General features: G+C 42.0%; 2 protein-coding genes across 3 annotated transcripts in view; one reads left to right on the top strand and one right to left on the bottom strand.

Moving 5' to 3' along the window:
* The window catches only part of gabra3 (gamma-aminobutyric acid type A receptor subunit alpha3), a 114,684-nt gene extending 102,469 nt beyond the window's left edge, over window positions 1-12,215 (bottom strand). For both annotated transcript variants that reach the window (XM_039777579.1, XM_039777580.1), the window contains exon 1: window positions 11,868-12,215. The gene's annotated coding sequence lies outside the window, so the exon portion shown is untranslated. The remainder of the gene's footprint in view (window positions 1-11,867) is intronic.
* The window catches only part of gabrb4 (gamma-aminobutyric acid type A receptor subunit beta4), a 236,603-nt gene that overhangs the window by 109,666 nt on the left and 109,702 nt on the right, over window positions 1-17,235 (top strand). The gene's annotated exons all lie outside the window — the stretch shown is intronic.

Genomic DNA, 17,235 nt, shown 5'->3' with positions numbered 1-17,235 from the left:
AATAGTCTTGATGATCCACCCGGAAAAAGAAAATCCTCCACAATACCTTTAATATTTTACATTCATCATTATGATAAGATTGTTTGGGGGGTTAAACTGGCCACTTTTGATTATTGGTGGGGGGACAACTTTTTTCACTTTTTTATGTTTTGTAGACCAAATATCATCGAGAAAATAATCAGAACAATAATCGATGATGGAAATAAATGTTAGCTGCAGCCCTAAACAAAACACAGTTTGCAATCATGAATTGTGTCTCACATCTTCAAATCATCTCGATATGATTCCACTGAAACAAAAGATAATATATTATTGCATTACTCTCCGGCCCTCCAAGCATGTGTTGCAGGACTGGAAAAGGCCATGTTCTCCAAGGTAACCTGTGACAGGTTTTACAGGAGGAGAGAGTCACTGCTGCAAGCCATCCTGTCCTCACAGAGAACTGTGTTCACATTCTTGGCATGAAGTCAAAACTCATTCACGGTGGGTGTCAGAGTCCGACAAAGTTGTCCCTTTGCCGGTTTGTGATGTTCATGGATATAAATCAAGACAAAGCCAATGTCTAACTGTCTAGCTCAGTGACATAAGAATGCCATCCCTGCTGATTGCAGAACAATGTCATCCTTTCTACCTTTTGTCTGACTGGTATTTATGTGTGTGGTGTAGTTTTTATTTGTGCAAATTAAATGACTAAAAATAGAGTTACACATTCTGCCTATTATATATATCAGCTTCCTCCTCTTTCTTAAAAGCTTGCACTTGAACTATTGAGCACATAGAAGGTCAAACTGACACTGGACACCAGTGACATTTATACATTTATTTTTATTTGGGAAGATGAGAAAGTCTTTACACGGCCCCAGTTTTACAATTACCCAAGGATTGAATCAGTAAGTAAAAGGTCTTATGCAGGTGCTGTTGATGCATTGGAAGCTGCACTTCATGTCTGTAGTGTACATTTTCAGGCAGGATATAATGTGTAATAAAAGCTCCTCTGCCAGGCTAATACCAAACAAGCAAACCTTAGATATATGTACAATGTTTTGTTGAGGTATATTGTGTCTACAATTCACTTTCATGGTCTAACAAATGTAATAAAGTAGCACCGTCTCTTGATAAAAGTGCTTGCAGGGTCAGGGCATTTGAGTAAACCATGTTTTATTATTAACTCTGTTAGTTGTGAACAGTTTGTGGTTGAGATTAGGCCTGCACAATTGATCACAATTTTATCAAAATCGCAATATGGACTAGTGCAATATTGAATATGGCAAGGGGGGGGCAAAATATGTGTCAAACCATTCTGAATTTAGTATTGTGGTGCTGCAGAGATGTCCCAGCCTACAAATCATATCCTACAGACTAAAAGAAAAAAAAATCTTTGTTTGGTACAGATCGTCATAAAAAATTACCACTATAATCATTTTTATTTTTTGAAGAAAAGGTTGATCTTTAAATGCAAAGCCTTCTTTATTTGTCTCAATCACGAAGCTCCTACATGTTGAAAAGCGAGGCTTTTAACTAAAGCAAAGAGACAGGACCGCATCACCCCTGTTTTAGTATCTTGTCAAAGGATACCTGTTTTCTAATTGATTTTATTTTTTAGAATGCTAATGGTTTTTAGTCTTTTAATGACCTGACCCCAACTTGTCTCTGAACTTAAGATCCCGCATGACAGAAATCCTCAGACAGGAGCCTCCTGACGGTTTCTGTGTCAAGGTTGAAGACTAAAAGTGACTAGATACAACTAAAAAGAATGAGATGCCCGCACTCTGCTAATTCTCCCATACGTTTATTGTGCTGCAACATTTCGACCCTGCTGGGTCTCAGGCAAAAAACTTTTTAATTGTATCAAGCCCCTTTTTTGCCCTGCACCTCACCGGTGGGGATGTGCACACTACCACTACTGCTCTGAAGACTAAAAGTGACCATGCTGTTGTTGTCAGGGCTGCCTTGGCTTATAAATGAGCTTCCAGCATAGTGGCATCGCAATTAAGGCCATTTTAAAAATCCTTGCATCCCTGCAGCCTTGTCTGATCTCAGTACTTTGCATTGGTTATCCCCATGACTCCCTCTGTTTATTTAGGCATTTAGGTTAGTCAGTTATTATAACCTTGACTAACAGATTTCCTGTGGCAAATGCAGAAAATCTGATAGTTATTGTTCTTGACATAAACAATTTATGCTATAATTTAAACTGTAAAATCCCCTTGTGCATATGAAAGATACATTTCAACAGCAATCATCACACCTACACCATGTTGGAGCATGGCAATGCAATAGTGATATAAAATAATCTCTCTGAAAGAAATTCCTCTATGCTATACCTGGTGCAATAAAGAGTAGGCTGAGACAGCATGAGGGTGGCCAAACGCTACGCACATTGAAATACCCACAATCATCTGGCAGCCTGTGATAAAAAAAAAAAAGAAGAAGGAATAATACTATGGTCTCAGTAGTGAGCTTACTTATAAGTAGGGGGGCTGTTGATTTCTGTGCAGAAATGTGCTTTGAGTTATATTGAGTTACATAAGAACATTGCAGTCCTCTGCATAGGCTATGTCATAAAACAGCGTACAGTGCATTCCACTTGCAATATGATGAAGAGAACGAGCCTCCCGTTGCACAGGCAGGAACTCGCTTTACTGTCCAGTAAAGCTGCAACTAAAAACTGTTTTTATTTGTATGCCCATTTTGTTCTCGATTGATCTATAAAATGTCAGAAAATACAAAAACATCAGTGTCATAATTTCCTAAAGCCAAAGGTGACCTCTTTAAATTGCTTGTTTCTCCAACAAACATTCCAAAATTCAAAGATATTCAATTTATCATTACATAACAAACAAATGCAATAAATCAAAAGTGACAAGCAGGGACCTGGGAATGTTAGGCATTTTTCCAGAAAATACTATTTGAACAATAATTATTAAAGGGATAGTTTGGATATTTTTAAGTTGGGTTGTATGAGGTACTTATTTATATTCAGTGTATTAGCTCGGCACGCCCCCGGTTTGAAGAAGCAAGCAGGAATACCGACAAGGAAGGTAAGCAATGTTCTGATGTAGACAGGGGCAGCAACACAATTGATTAAGCCACCTTAAAAAAGGCCAAACTACACAAAAAAAAAAAAATCAATATTTGTTTAAGTGTAGTCTATATAGTATATTTAGAATATATTCACTGCTTTACCTTGATTGGCTAGTTAGTTTGTGTTATTTTGTGTCTGTGAATCCAGACTAACCCTTTAAAACACCAAAGTCACACAATGGCAAACAAACCAAGTGATCGAGTCAGCGGTAGAACAGCAACTCCTGTGTTTTGCGAGGTAAAATCACTCTTATTTTTCAAAGGAGTCTGGTGGCTTTGAAGAGAGCATAGATGGATAAAACGGCTTCAGATCCCCTTCAGAAAGAGCTGTCTGACGGCAAGGTAAAGTGGTGAAAATATTCTAAATATAGTTCACATCTAAACTGATATATATTTAGATGGTCCTTTTTCAGGTGGCTAAAATACGTTTAGCTGCTGCCCCTGTCCACAGCTTAGCGTCTTTGTCGGTATGCTTGCTTCTCCAAACTGGGGGCGTGCCGACAGCCACCTACTGTAGGTAATACACTGACTAGGGAAACATACTTCATACAACCCTACTTCAAAATATCCAAACTATCCCTTTAAGCCACATGTCTTCAATAGTGGGTCCAGGACCCCTAGGATGTCTTCAGAGTTACTGCAGGCGGGCCTCCAAATAATTATAATAAATAATATTTTTTTGGCAAATATTAATCAGCCTATTTGTGAAAAAAAAAAAAAACACACCGATGATAGGCTTAATGGCCTATAGGTAAGGTACTCACTAAGATCCACAAATACAGTTAATAAGGATTTACTGTGCCACATGTATGTTTAACATTAAAACATGATTTATAAAATCATGCCAACAATTATTATTTTATTAGCTTAGAATTCTATGCACTAAAAAGGTATGTATAAATGCTTCCCCCTCTATGTTACTGTAGGCCCAGTTTAAAGGTCCCATTGCATGAAAATTTCACTTTGAGGTTTTTTATAGTGATAGGTGTAAACCGAGCCCTGGGTATCCTGCTCTGCCTTTGAGAAAATGAAAGCTCAGATGGGCCGATCTGGAATCTTGCTCCTTATGATGTCCTAAGGAGCAAGGTACCTCCCCTTTCTCTGCTTTGCCCACCCAGAGAATTTGGCCCACCCATGAGAGAGAGACATCATGGCTTTCAAACAAGCAAAGTGGCAGTTGATCAAGGCCACACCCCCACCCTCCCCCCTCTCCATCCATCCATCCATCTTCGTCCGCTTATGCGGTGTCGAGTCACGGGGGGAGCAGCTCCAGCAGGGGACCCCAAACTTCCCTTTCCTGAGCAACATTAACCAGCTCTGACTAGGGGATCCCAAGGCGTTCCCAGGCCAGGTTGGAGATATAATCCCTCCACCTAGTCCTGGGTCTTCCCCGAGGCCTCCTCCCAGCTGGACGTGCCTGGAACACCTCCCTAGGGAGGCGCCCAGGGGGCATCCTTACCAGATGACCGAAACCACCTCAACTGGCTCCTTTCGACACGAAGGAGCAGCGGCTCTACTCCGAGTTTCTCACGGATGACTGAGCTTCTCACCCTATCTCTAAGGGAGAAGCCAGCCACCCTCCTGAGGAAACCCATTTTGGCCGCTTGTACCGTGGATCTCGTTCTTTCGGTCATGACCCAGCCTTCATGACCATAGGTGAGGGTAGGAACGAAAACTGACCGGTAGATCGAGAGCTTTGCCTTCTGGCTCAGCTCTCTTTTCGTCACAACGGTGCCTCCCCCCTCTCTCCTCCTCAATAGCTAGAGACACAGAAATGGCACATCCTAAGGAAAGCTCATTGTGGGACTGGCTCTAGTGGCTGTAATTCTGCACCGAGGCTGAATTTCGTGAAAGAGACTTCAGATACAGTATTAGGGGACCACTACGGTCTATATAAAAGCATCCAAAGAGCACCATGAGACCTTTAACATGCAACTTAATTTTATACAAGATATGTAGTAGGGGGTCCCTGATCCGTCTCTCTTTCAGTTAAGGGGACCTTGGCCTAAAAAAACGTTGAAGACCCCTGCTTTAAGCTCTACTGTCAACCATTACTGCCTCCATACTATTTGACATTACAAAGTTTTCGAGTGAGGCCCAAGTGCCATCCCTTGAAGTAAACAGAAGTTAGATTAAATGCTTTGGGTCGTTTGCACATACATAGTTTTGGATAGATAATTTGAAGCTGAATAAGTTTACAGCACAAACTCGAGAAAGTGGATTGTGATATTTTTCCCTTGCTCTCGCATGTTTGATTATTTTTGCCTTTGTTATTTTGCTCTTTGATGGGAGCAGATGCTCACTCAGTCAGGGATATGTCAAAACTGCAATTGAATTTTGATCATGATTCATTGTGCACTGCCAAAGCAGGATCACACACAGCAGATTCACTGTTTTTTTTGACTGATTAAATATTGTGCAGTGAGCACTAGGCTGTCGCAGAATAACCACAAAAATGTGTGTGCTCTTTCCCGCCTCACACTGGTTGAGTTATATCTTGACATCCCACGCAGTTTCCCCAGCAGTAAAAATGATCAGTGTTAAAGTTGGTGTCCCCCTCGGGACACTTGGGACACACACAATTTAATCGGGCTCATTAAAAAAAAAAATGGTAAGACAATTAAAGCTCCTCTTGACATCACAGAAAGCCCTCGGGGCCACCAGTTCCCAATAATCCACTCTCCATATCTTCAGCCAAAAACTCTGGGTTACCGAGGCAACAGCTGTGTACATCGCCCTTTTTTTCCAATGTGTGTGACAAAAGTAGTGCCTGAAGCACCACATTTACTGTGTAATTGCAATTGAGTTAAACCTGTGACGGAGATGGTCAACGTGATCTGTTGGAGCAGAATAATGGCTGTTTACCCTGCAGCCTAAAAAACAGCAGAAGTGTGCCGTCACTCCATCTGCACACAGCACACTTGACTGCAATTTGTGCCATGGACCTTGATTCACAATATATGCACCCCCTGCCTTTGCCAATAACCTTCAAGCACTATTTTTCAACTTATCTGGCATTCGACTTGAAAGGCCTAAAATACCTCTTAGTCCTTTGCCAACTTCAATCAAAAGTCCAATATGTGATGCTTAACTTCCTTTTTTTAATGCCAGTTGATCAAATTAATGCACAACCGGAGCAATTATTCTCTGAGCAAACAACGTTTTAAGAGGTTTCACAGTTTTAGATACAGCACTTATCTTTCTTCAACACCATTTCAGGTCTAGAATGTGTATGTCAGACATTTTAGGAGTATCCCAGGGTTCTCAGACATTTTGCCAATACAGCCAGTCCTGATATGAAGCTCTGAGGCTCCTCGAAGATTATGACATTTAAGAGATTGTGGCTGTCAACCTTAATAAGAGTAAACCCTGAGAGACATATACAGTACTTTACCATTAAGGAGAGTAGGTGAAAATAAGCAAGAGCTATGTTTTCTACAACCTCCAGTTACATAGGGATTTAACTTCTTAAAAATAGGACTCTATAAAATCAAAATGGAGGTTTTATTCCAACAATAACTACAGCATGAACATACAGATTTCATAGTGGCTTTAAACTGGGTTAAATCTTCAGCTAAATGCCTGCTTTGATCTATGATTTCTTGCTTTTTTTTAATTAGTAGAACATGATTGTGTGTCTGTAATGGAGATTTCCTCCTCCCCTCTTTCCCATGTAATACAAACGGCGTGTGAGAAACAAAAGGTTAACATCTGCGGGGACAATTGATCCTGAGCAGGTGTTCTTACATGAATGCTCATGAATTCATTTAGAGGCAAGTGTGCTAAATTGTGCAAAATGTTGCACATATTTCTTCATTTTTATGTTTTTCTTTTTTCTTCTACCCCCACAAAAAAAAAGTCTACAGCTAAAGATATACAGATATACTTTCAAATAACAAATCTAGTCTCAATGATAATCTAACAAGAGCAATTTCAACAGCGTAACTGTGCAACTGTGCCAGCTCCAACAGTCTTTCATCGATTAACAGTCGATGATTTGCTCTGCACGTAATGTACTTGTTGAAAAATGCCTAATGCCGTTTTGGCAAGCAGGTTTAGTTCCTTAATCACTGGGATGTGCATTCACATGAGATCGCTCTTGTCAGGAGTCCTCTGTCTCTGCCTGAATACAGTTTTATGAGTCGTTTGTTTGTGGAGTTTTTACGTAACAAATTACAGATATGGGAGAGAATTTGTACAGGATTAAGATCGGTGACAATCACAGAAATCATCATAAATGATGTGGAGGCAACATTATTCCTGTGTAAATGGAGCTTCGGTGATTAATCTTACTCCTCTCCTGCACATAAATGGGGAAATGATGGAAGCTTACCAAGCCACAGAATGAGTGGGGTAGGTAAAATTCTTGTGAATAAGTTGAAGTTAGAGTAATGCAAAAGCACTCCACATCCTTAAAATATCCAATTTCTTTGCTTCATCCTATAAATGATATTTGGTTGTGCTGGTTACGTGAAGTGAAGACGTGCGTCTCTGTTTCTTCCTGTCTCTATTAACCCAGCATGGACTTCTCATTGTCCTGCCTTGTTCCACTTCTCATCATATTTGCCCCCGTGGAGCAACTCTTTAAATTTCCCCTCAAAGATTCTTGGTCATGACTGACATGATCATGGTCGAGGCTCCAATATACTTAGAGGGCTCTCTGGATTACGTCCTGTCAGCTGTGATTATTATCATCATCAGCCAGTAGCTTGATACCGTAGCCCCATGTCCACTTGAGCTGTGTGGTGGATCTCAGTACATATTGTCATCTCCAAAACAAGCTTGTGTGTGTGTGTGTGTGTGTGTGTGTGTGTGTGTGTGTGCGTGTGTGCGCGTGTGTGTGCTTTTTTATTCTGCAAACATGAACAATAGGGGAGGGTGACCCTATTATTTAGTATACTAAGTAATTTCTCAAATATGTTAACATTAACATTAATTTATGGGCAAAAAAAAATTTGCCTCCTGCAAAAAAACAAAGCCAGTGCTTTCCCTTAACACTCCGGGAGATATTACCCTCGTTTATTTTGTAATCACCCGAGATACTTTGCACTTTACTGCATCATGCCTTACTGTGCCTCGAGGAACGATACGGAAATGCTAATCCTCGCAACAATCTGCCTCTATCTTCGCTACCCGTTTTATTTGGCTGCATCTGCGTGCAGAATCCAAATAATAGCAATTACAAACAAATCCTCCAATCACGCTACTTCAGATGTAGCAGGTTCACCACAGTAAGTCACAGAAGCACAACATATCCATCTGCAACTCTCGGAAAAAGATAACGCCTCTCTCAAAAACAAATCTGCTCTCCCTGACACATTCCCTGCTGGACAATAAATCTGAGTTTGCTTCCCTTTCACCACACAGCCATTTGCTGTGAAAAGGGGCTCTCTGCTGTGTATGTCTCAACAGATGAAGAACCTGGCTGAGGAAAGTCATTTACTTGTGGTCACACTTATGAGTCCAGGGAGTCATCGCATTATATGAGCCCTGTAGCGTGCAGACTGAGAGATGGCAGGGGAAAGGCTGCAAGGAGCCACAGATGACTGTGCATTACATCAAATTAGAGGTGTGGTAAATACGTGAGTGTGCGATGTGCAGAAAAGGAACTCCTTAAAATGTGGCAGGCAAAGGCCAGCGTGATGAATGATCCTCAGAGTAAAAAGACTTCTTATAGCCTTGATCTGGATGATGTCCGGAAATTAAGAACAGGGCTTTGCCTCTGACATTGGCTGGATCTCACTTCTCTCATTTGTTAGCTCCACATCCTCTGTTGAACCGGAAGTTGTTCTGGCCCAATGCATTCTCATAAACGGGTCCGTATGATATCGTACGAAAATGTGTGCACACCAAAGCGTAAGATATCCTACGAAATTAGGAGACCGCCAGCTGGTCACATGACTCTGGCTACAGTGGCCGACTACGAGATCCATGATGCCAAGCGGCAGTTGCTAGTTGTTTAAAGGTCTCATGGCATGAAAATTTCACTTTGAGCTTTTTGAACAATAATATGCGTTCCCCCAGCCTGCCTATGGTCCCCCAGTGGCTAGAAATGGCGATAGGTGTAAACCGAGCCCTGGGTATCCTGCTCTGTCTTTGAAAAAATGAAAGCTCAGATGGGCCGATCTGGAATCTTCTCCTTATGAGGTCATAAGGAGCAAGGTTACCTCCCCTTTCTCTGCTTTGCCCACCCAGAGAATTTGGCCCACCCATGAGAGAGAGAGAGACATCATGGCTTTCAAACGAGCAAAGTGGCAGTTGGTCAAGGCCACACCCCCACCCTCCACCCCCTCTCTCCTCCTCAATAGCTACAGACACAGAAATGGCACATACTAAGGAAAGCTCATTGTGGGACTGGCTCTAGTGGCTACAATTCTGCACCAAGGCTGAATTTCGGGAAAGAGACTTCAGATACAATATTAGGGGACCACTAAGGTCTATAGAAAAGCATCCAAAAAACACCATGTCATGGGACCTTTAAGGCGCTACAGAGCTTCATGACGCTGGCTACAGACCTCCGTCACAGCTCGGTCGTATCAGCGGCAGTTAGTAATGTGTTAATGGGTTTAGCCGCTACAGAGCTCTGAGATGCCGGCTATGGTGCGCCGCATGGTGTGCCACATGGTGCGCCGCATGGTGCATGGTGTCGTATCAGCGGTAGTTGGTGGTTCAGTTTACCCAAGATTAAGTGACTTTGAGCCGGGTACAGAGCACCACGAGCTGCCGGTAGTTTCGGCGGATATTAGGGTTAAGTTTAGGTGACAAAAAGTGAGCGTTATGCGACGACGAAAGTTAAATTTAGGAACCAAAACAACTAGTTAAGTTTAGAAAAAGATCGTGGTTTGGATTAAAGCCCTCCTAAGAAACAAGCATTTCCTGGGTGAAAGTCATGTGTTTTCCTCAGGAAGCCAACACCGCTCCCTTGCTTGAAAGTCCTGTGTTTTCTGACGCACCCATCCACCCCGACCTCCTCTTAAAACGTATTCTTCGTATTCAGCTACAATCAATGTGGTGCATACAGCCAAAAAACAAAAGAAAGGACGTCTCATCCCTCTAAGAACACATTTCCTTGTTTCCTCCCTCCTCGCATGATTTCCTCACGTCTCTCCCATGCTTCCTCGTGGGAAGGAGTAAGATGCGAGGGAGGGAAGCAAGTGAAGGAACCGGGGATGCAATTGAAGAACCTGGTACGCAGCCATAGGCTGGTTGAAAAGCATGAACAAGATGAAGCTAAATTAATGCAATATCATAATTCTTCCTGCTGGGAAGTATCTGCATGCCGAGCCTGCTTTAATCTGTGTGCACACACATTTTAATAATGCAGATCCAACAGGTTTCTTTGTTATATACAGCTACGTTTGGGAAGGTGCCAATTACTGTACCACATTGTGCAAACAGATGCATCATAAATGATCATTTTTAAGAGCACGGGTGCACAATCGGGGACCATACCAACACTAGGGGTGGAAACCATGTGTTGCCCATTAATGTTACTTTTTAGGCAGCAAACAACAAACATCAATGCAACAGTAATTCTGAGAGGGTGTCTTGTTTGTGCAGCATGTGCTTCTGCAACTGAGTCTGGTCTGAGGTTATTAAAAAAAAAAAAATCATGCCAATTGGATATTGCTCAGCATATGTGGCTGTTAACACACTTCACAACATGCACTGTACCAGAGAGAGAGAGAGAGAGAGAGAGAGAGAGAGAGAGAGAGAGAGAGAGAGAGAGTTATGTTTTTTAATGAGGCAGGCTTATGCTCCCTCATTAGATGCTACAGCTAAACACACAACTATTTAGAATTTAAATTATTAAGAGAAATAAATTTCGTTAATAAAAATAAAAAAACGTTTGGCAACCACATGGAAGTGTTGTTTTTTATTGTCTGTCGTCATCATAGAGATAATCAGTTGTTGTTGTTTTTTTTTGCCTCAGTTAAAACTTCTCAATTCGGAAACACAAACACTGAAATGTTATTTCAATAGCCAGCGTTGCTGTGGACAGTGGAGGTGGGTGCTGGGGAGTGGGGGGGCGCATATAGCTGCCAGACCCTTCGCTGTAACGCGGGGTTTGTTCCAAGGTCTTGTCACTGGTTTTCGGTATAAACTGGTTTTTTGACAGGATTTTCCAGCACGCTGGGTCCAAGCATGGGGCTGGAGTTAGTGCGGGTGCGGATTTTATGAACACAAACGTCACGCGCGCCGTCGTTTAATTGCCCGTTAATGGAAAGTATAAGAATCGGCGTGCGGTGTCGCATTGTGTTGCCATTTGACTGTCCTGAGAAGTCAAGCTGGAGAAAGCCATGTAACACCGCCATTGTCTCAACTGCATTTACCACACACACACACACACACACACACACACACACACACACACACACACACACACACACACACACACACACACACACACACACACACACACACACACACACACACACACACACACAGCTCCCACATGTGTTGCTTACACTGCCCAAACAATACTTCATTCCCTGAGCAAATCTTTTAAAAGACAAGGCAACGCTGTAAGCATGCAGCGCCGCATTCTTACATCAGCATCACGTCCACTTGGGAACGTCAGGGAGACCTGTTAAACCATCAATTAGAATGCGGTAGCTACACAAACAGCAGTTGTTGCATGTGAATGAAACATTGCCACGGAGCACATTTTAAATCATCTCCGGCTATTATCCCGCCGGCGACATGTGCGAAACCTATCATAAACGGCGGTACATCAAACACACATAGGTAATGACAAGCATTTAAAGAAATCAGAATCTCACCAGCAGCAGTAGGTAAGGGATGCGTTCTTGCCGTTTCCTCTCTCTGCCGACTTGGCTTTCCTTGGAGTTAATGAGCTTCTGACGTGTGGTCCGACTGATTTCTCCCTCAGCTGTTATTGTCTGCTGGCTTTGGCTTTTATTTTTCTTCCAGCGGTGAAATAGCCTATTAGGGAAATCGGCGTCCGCTCGCAAAGCTCTGCCCTCTTCAAACTAACCTTCCCGCCCCCTCCGTCTACCCATCTCAGATTGGTGCTGGTCAGGAGGGGCAAACCCTGATCCCGAGCGGTGAACGTTTGCGGGGAGGGCTCACTGTTAACCGACCAGCTTGTCAGTGATGCTCTCGACAGCTGGAGGGGACTCTATCCCCCCCCACCCCCCCGCACCCTCCTCCTTGTGCGTTTTTTGCGCAACAACCTCCCAGGCGAGACACAGCGAGTGAGCGGGCCCACTTATTCACGGGGGCTCCGCGGTTTCAGCACTGACGCAGGTGCCCAAGGTCCAACCGCGACTGAAAGAGATGCCATAAGCCTGTGAGCTGCTGCTGACAGTGATGTAGTAATCACAGCCCAGTTATTGCAGCAGTAGGACATGTGAGCCTGATCATTCCCACTCTGTGACCTTGGACTCGGGGTGGTCTCGTCAGAGAAAGGAGCAGAGGGAAGAAAAAGAAAAAAAATCTCTCTCCTTCAAGTCAAAATGTGCTCTTGTGCAAGGCATGTGATGTCACCTCTAACCCCTTGCTCATGCAGCAGGGAATAGTAGTAGTGCACTGTGCCAACTCCCAGGTGTATTTGTGTGAGCAGCAAGCAGTCTCTGACCTGATTTGCGTTCTCTGTTATTTAATTACAGGATCAAATCTGTTCCAGAAATGGACTAAACGCATATGAATGACCTGTCTGTCAGATTTCAACTCATGGATTTGATAATTGCTGAAGTCAATTTGCAACATGAATGTCTTTTGGATTTATTACAAAGCCTAATTCTGAAACCCACAAGACCCCTGTTGTGTTTAAGCTCATGTTAGATAGCACACATGTTGCTTTCATGTCTTTTTTTTTTTTCAGTGGAATAGTTCTCAGATAAGAATACAAATCTAAAGAGGGGTTGCCTCTTTCAACTTACAAAAGTGAAGTGACAGAGGCATGCTGAGTGCTTCATAGAAATTTACAAGACTTGCGTCTTGTGCTATCAAAACCCTCACCTTTGAAAAATAACGTTCCAATGTTAGACGTCACCATGGTGTTCAAACTGCCCTTAAATTTACAATATTACTGCTAAATGTTACACAGTATTTGTGCTATATGACGTATTCTCTGTGACAGTAGTAGTACTGATTATATTGGTGTTCTGGATGCTTATGCAGTCAAACTACTGTAGCGAGTAGTAAACTAAATAATCACTTAACATTAATGATTAATAAATGAGCAACTTTTGCAGCCAAGCCCTCTGAGATTTTAGTTACGTTATCATCTCAGATGATACCCAAACCTTGAGGTGACCTAAGTTAAAATGCAGCCATTAGTCTTCAATAAATTTAACAAGATAGACCATGAAATAATTAAAGGATAGTTTCACTGTTTTCATAACCAGATATGATTTTAACTTTGTTTCCTATAGTTTGTAATAGCTCATTGGACAACTTAGAACCCCATGTATGAACCTCCCTTCACCGGAACGTGACTTTTGTTTTAAACTAAAATACAGTATACCTGTCACCACTGTTAGCACCTACAGTATTGCATGTTTTGTTTTGTATAAAGGGAAAGGGGGACAGCGGGATTCCTTTCTGTTAGAGCCACCCCAAGGTTTCTTGCATCCTTGTCCCTAATTAAGTTGCCGTGGAAGGGTTTCCCCCTCATTTTCACTAAGGGTCTAAAGTTGAGAGTGCCATTTTCATTTATCATTTCCATTTATTGTTTCATTGTGAAGCCCTTTGAGACTGTAATTGTAATTAGAGGCTGTAATAAATTTGATTTGCTCTGAACTCCTGTGGGCGAGAGGGGGGAGAAGGCGCCGGACAGCTCTGCTAAGGAGCCTGTGAGCCAGAGACATTGTTTGGGTGTTTGACTTCCCTGCTTTTTTTTTTTTTAGGGAAAAATCCTCCATACTCCCCAAAGCTAAATAGTTCCCTGCCTATATCATCAACGCCACCTGCTGCGTATACTGCCTTATGGCTTATTTCTTAAATCTCTTTACTAATTTGTTTTAATTTGTAACCTCCCAGCGTGCAAGACTCTACTTGCAAATATGGTCAAGGAAGGAAGGACATTTTACACTACATTCTTGTCTATACCTTCAATAAGATATGTGGCTAAAGCAGGAGCGGTACATTAAATCAAGCACAATGTGCCATTTCCTTGCTTTCTACAGTCACCAAGTGCCTTACAGGCAGCTTCCATTCAATTATTCCTTGAGCTTGCATAAAAATTAATAATAATGTCCTCCAGCTAATAATTTTAAACATTGGAAAACTGTCAGTTAGATATGTGTATGTCTCGGGCTGCTTTTGTTAATTAGTCCCAGGTTGCAGGCAAAGTGTTGGCTTTAAAAAAAATATATACAGTTTGTACCATATGAAGAAAAAGTGCCATAGTTTATTTAACGATGCACCTAACAGATATTGTGTAAACAGTGTACAGCCGACTATATGGGAAGTATTAAGTAGCTGAGGTATTCTCAACCCGATCAGCTCATACATTTGACAAATCTGACCATTACTGTGCATTCCACGTCCAAACACTGTAGTCTCTGTTGCCACATTGTTCGAGAAGCAGACTTGAGACTCAAAGGTTGTCATTTCAGTTTGGATGTGAATGAGAAATCCTTGTCACTCGATAACATCTACTTCTGGGGGTCACTCTGAAAGAGACACTTAATCCTCAAGAGGTACTGGCAGCCAAAAGGTTGCACTTAGCGGCTCCAAGGTGTCATCAGATGTATCTGAAAGACGTTTTGGTGGGCAATCTCATTGTTAAATCCAACCTTTCGCTTTGTGTTTTCTCCCGCTCTTTTCCAATGAGTTTTTGACATTTTGTATTCCGGAAAATAAGGCTGCTGTTTTTCCTACATTAAATAGCCGCGTATTGAAAATTCAACCAGGGTTTTCACGCTTCGGTTGTTTCTGGTGTGGCCAGATCTGAGCCACAGTTGCAAGGGTTGTCAGGGCTGATACATAAATGCAAGATGTTTTGAAGTGTTGACGCTTTTTCTTTCATGAAGACAAAGCAGCGTGTTAGATTCTTGCAGATGGGCATGTTGTGTTGTCAGATGACATCAATCGGTGAATAACTACACACTGTGGAGCTCTCTCGTGACATCTCTAAGTAGCTGCTTAATTTACAGAACAATCAAACCCATCACTGTGTCTAAAATAATTTACATTCTGTGTTAAATCTATACTGTATATTTTGCAGACGACGCTCCAGTTCAGGTAGGAAAAACAAGTTATGCACGCCACATCGGCTGGCCATCAGCTTATTCTAATTAGTGCTCATTACTTTCTGCATTTAATGGCAGGCAGTTCATTGAAGCTGTCAGCTCTTAATTTAAGCCATCAGCTCCTCTGTCATTCAGTGGTTCGGCCACACTGCTCATTGTGTGGATTCATCACCCCAGTGTCTTCCTGTTCTGGTTCCCTAGTATCAAATACACTTGCAGTGGTGTGTTTCTGCAGGCCTGTCCCTCATAATGACTTGCATTCCACATCTCAGCGATATGTGTTTTCAGGGCTCTGCTCTGAACACCTCGGGGCTGATTTCATCTTGACTTGTGTGGAGTCTGACAGGGAGAACCGCAGAGAGACTGTGTTGCCGAATACAACTGCGTAAACATTTTGTTGCAATAGCAGTTTTCACTTCCTGACAGAAATGTTTCTGATTGAAAAGTGCACATTTACCACAGAGCCAAACTTTGCATTTAAGTGTTGCGTATTGCTAACCGTGCATAAAGGAAGTGCTGTGATCCTTCCATAAAAATCAAGCATCACAAATCATTGTCAACCATATAATTGATCACCAAGTGCTTTGGGATTCAGCACATAAACACTGTTAGCTTGATGCTAATTGCTTTTGAAAGCTATTGTTGCTTGTTAACAAGTCCTCGCTCCATCCATCAATCTGTCCACTCTCTGTACCCGTTATCCTGTCTCCCGGAGTCTTTGTTACTATAGTAAACACAGTGACAAAATAGGTCATTTGGAAGTGCGCTCCGAAATGACCCAAGGTCGTCAATGTAATGTATCATCATTTTAATTTAAATGTATAATGACGCCATGACTGCCGCTTGGTTTCATGCTCGGCAGCAGACTCAGCAGCAATCTGATTTCAGACCATATTAGCTCAGTATAATCCCAGATGGGACTCTGGCATTTTTCCACACAAGATGTGTGTCTGCTCTGAGGACAAGAGGTGCTCATGGCCAAACACGTCGCTCTACAGCAATGCTTCTCAATCCTGCTTCTTGGCACTCGGGTTACTGCTGATTTTCTATCCCATCACCTCGTTAATTGAAGCTCATTGCATTCTCTCAGTCCTTAATCAGACCTTGATTAGATTGGCTGAATCGAAGGCCAGAAGAAGAGAACACATTTAAACTGAACCCCTCTCCACAGTCGTCCCCAGATGTGTATATATACAGCGGGCCTTGTGAGACTAGGTGAGCATATATAAATATATTTGTTCTCTGGAGATTGCACAGGTGTGTGCTATACTGGCTCAGACTGACTTAACTTCCAGGTTGTGTATTTGTGCGGTTTGTTTCACAAGGGTCAACTTTTCTATCTTGGCAAAATACTGTGAGGCTTAATATGAGCTCAACCCTTTTACTTAACAACAAAAAACGTGTGTATGTTTTTAATGTGTATAATTGATTGATTTATTTTGATCCGCAGCCGAATCACGCCTGATTGAACCGCGCTTATAGTTGGATAAAAGTTGTGAGAAAAAAAAAAATACTGTGAATCAAGCAATTGTACCGTTCTGAACAGGCTCATGCTCCAAATGGGCACACTCGTTATCAGTAAATAACCATCTGCCTTCAAGACACAAAAATACAGATATCTATATTTTAAGCAATAAGTAAGAAAATCTGACCAATTTAAAAAAAGGCATAAAGAGAATGTTGTCTATTTCATTGTCACATGTACCAGAATACCTGTCAAGTAATTGAATTCCATATCAAGTACAAATTAATAACTGAAGGTTTAATAAATGTAGCGTTATGGAGATTTACTGACCTCTCTTTAAATACTCAAATATCGAACACAAAAGCACAGAGAACACAGAGATGGTTGAAGGTGAATATTGCAAATAGTTTTGTCTAATTAATTACAGGGGAGTTACAGAGAAAAAGTTCAGTATTCCTAGGCAGC

Source organism: Perca fluviatilis, chromosome 16, assembly GCF_010015445.1.
Source record: "Perca fluviatilis chromosome 16, GENO_Pfluv_1.0, whole genome shotgun sequence".
Taxonomy (NCBI): domain Eukaryota; kingdom Metazoa; phylum Chordata; class Actinopteri; order Perciformes; family Percidae; genus Perca; species Perca fluviatilis.
Note: the sequence above shows the minus strand (reverse complement) of the source record. Positions and strands in the feature narration are given on the sequence as shown.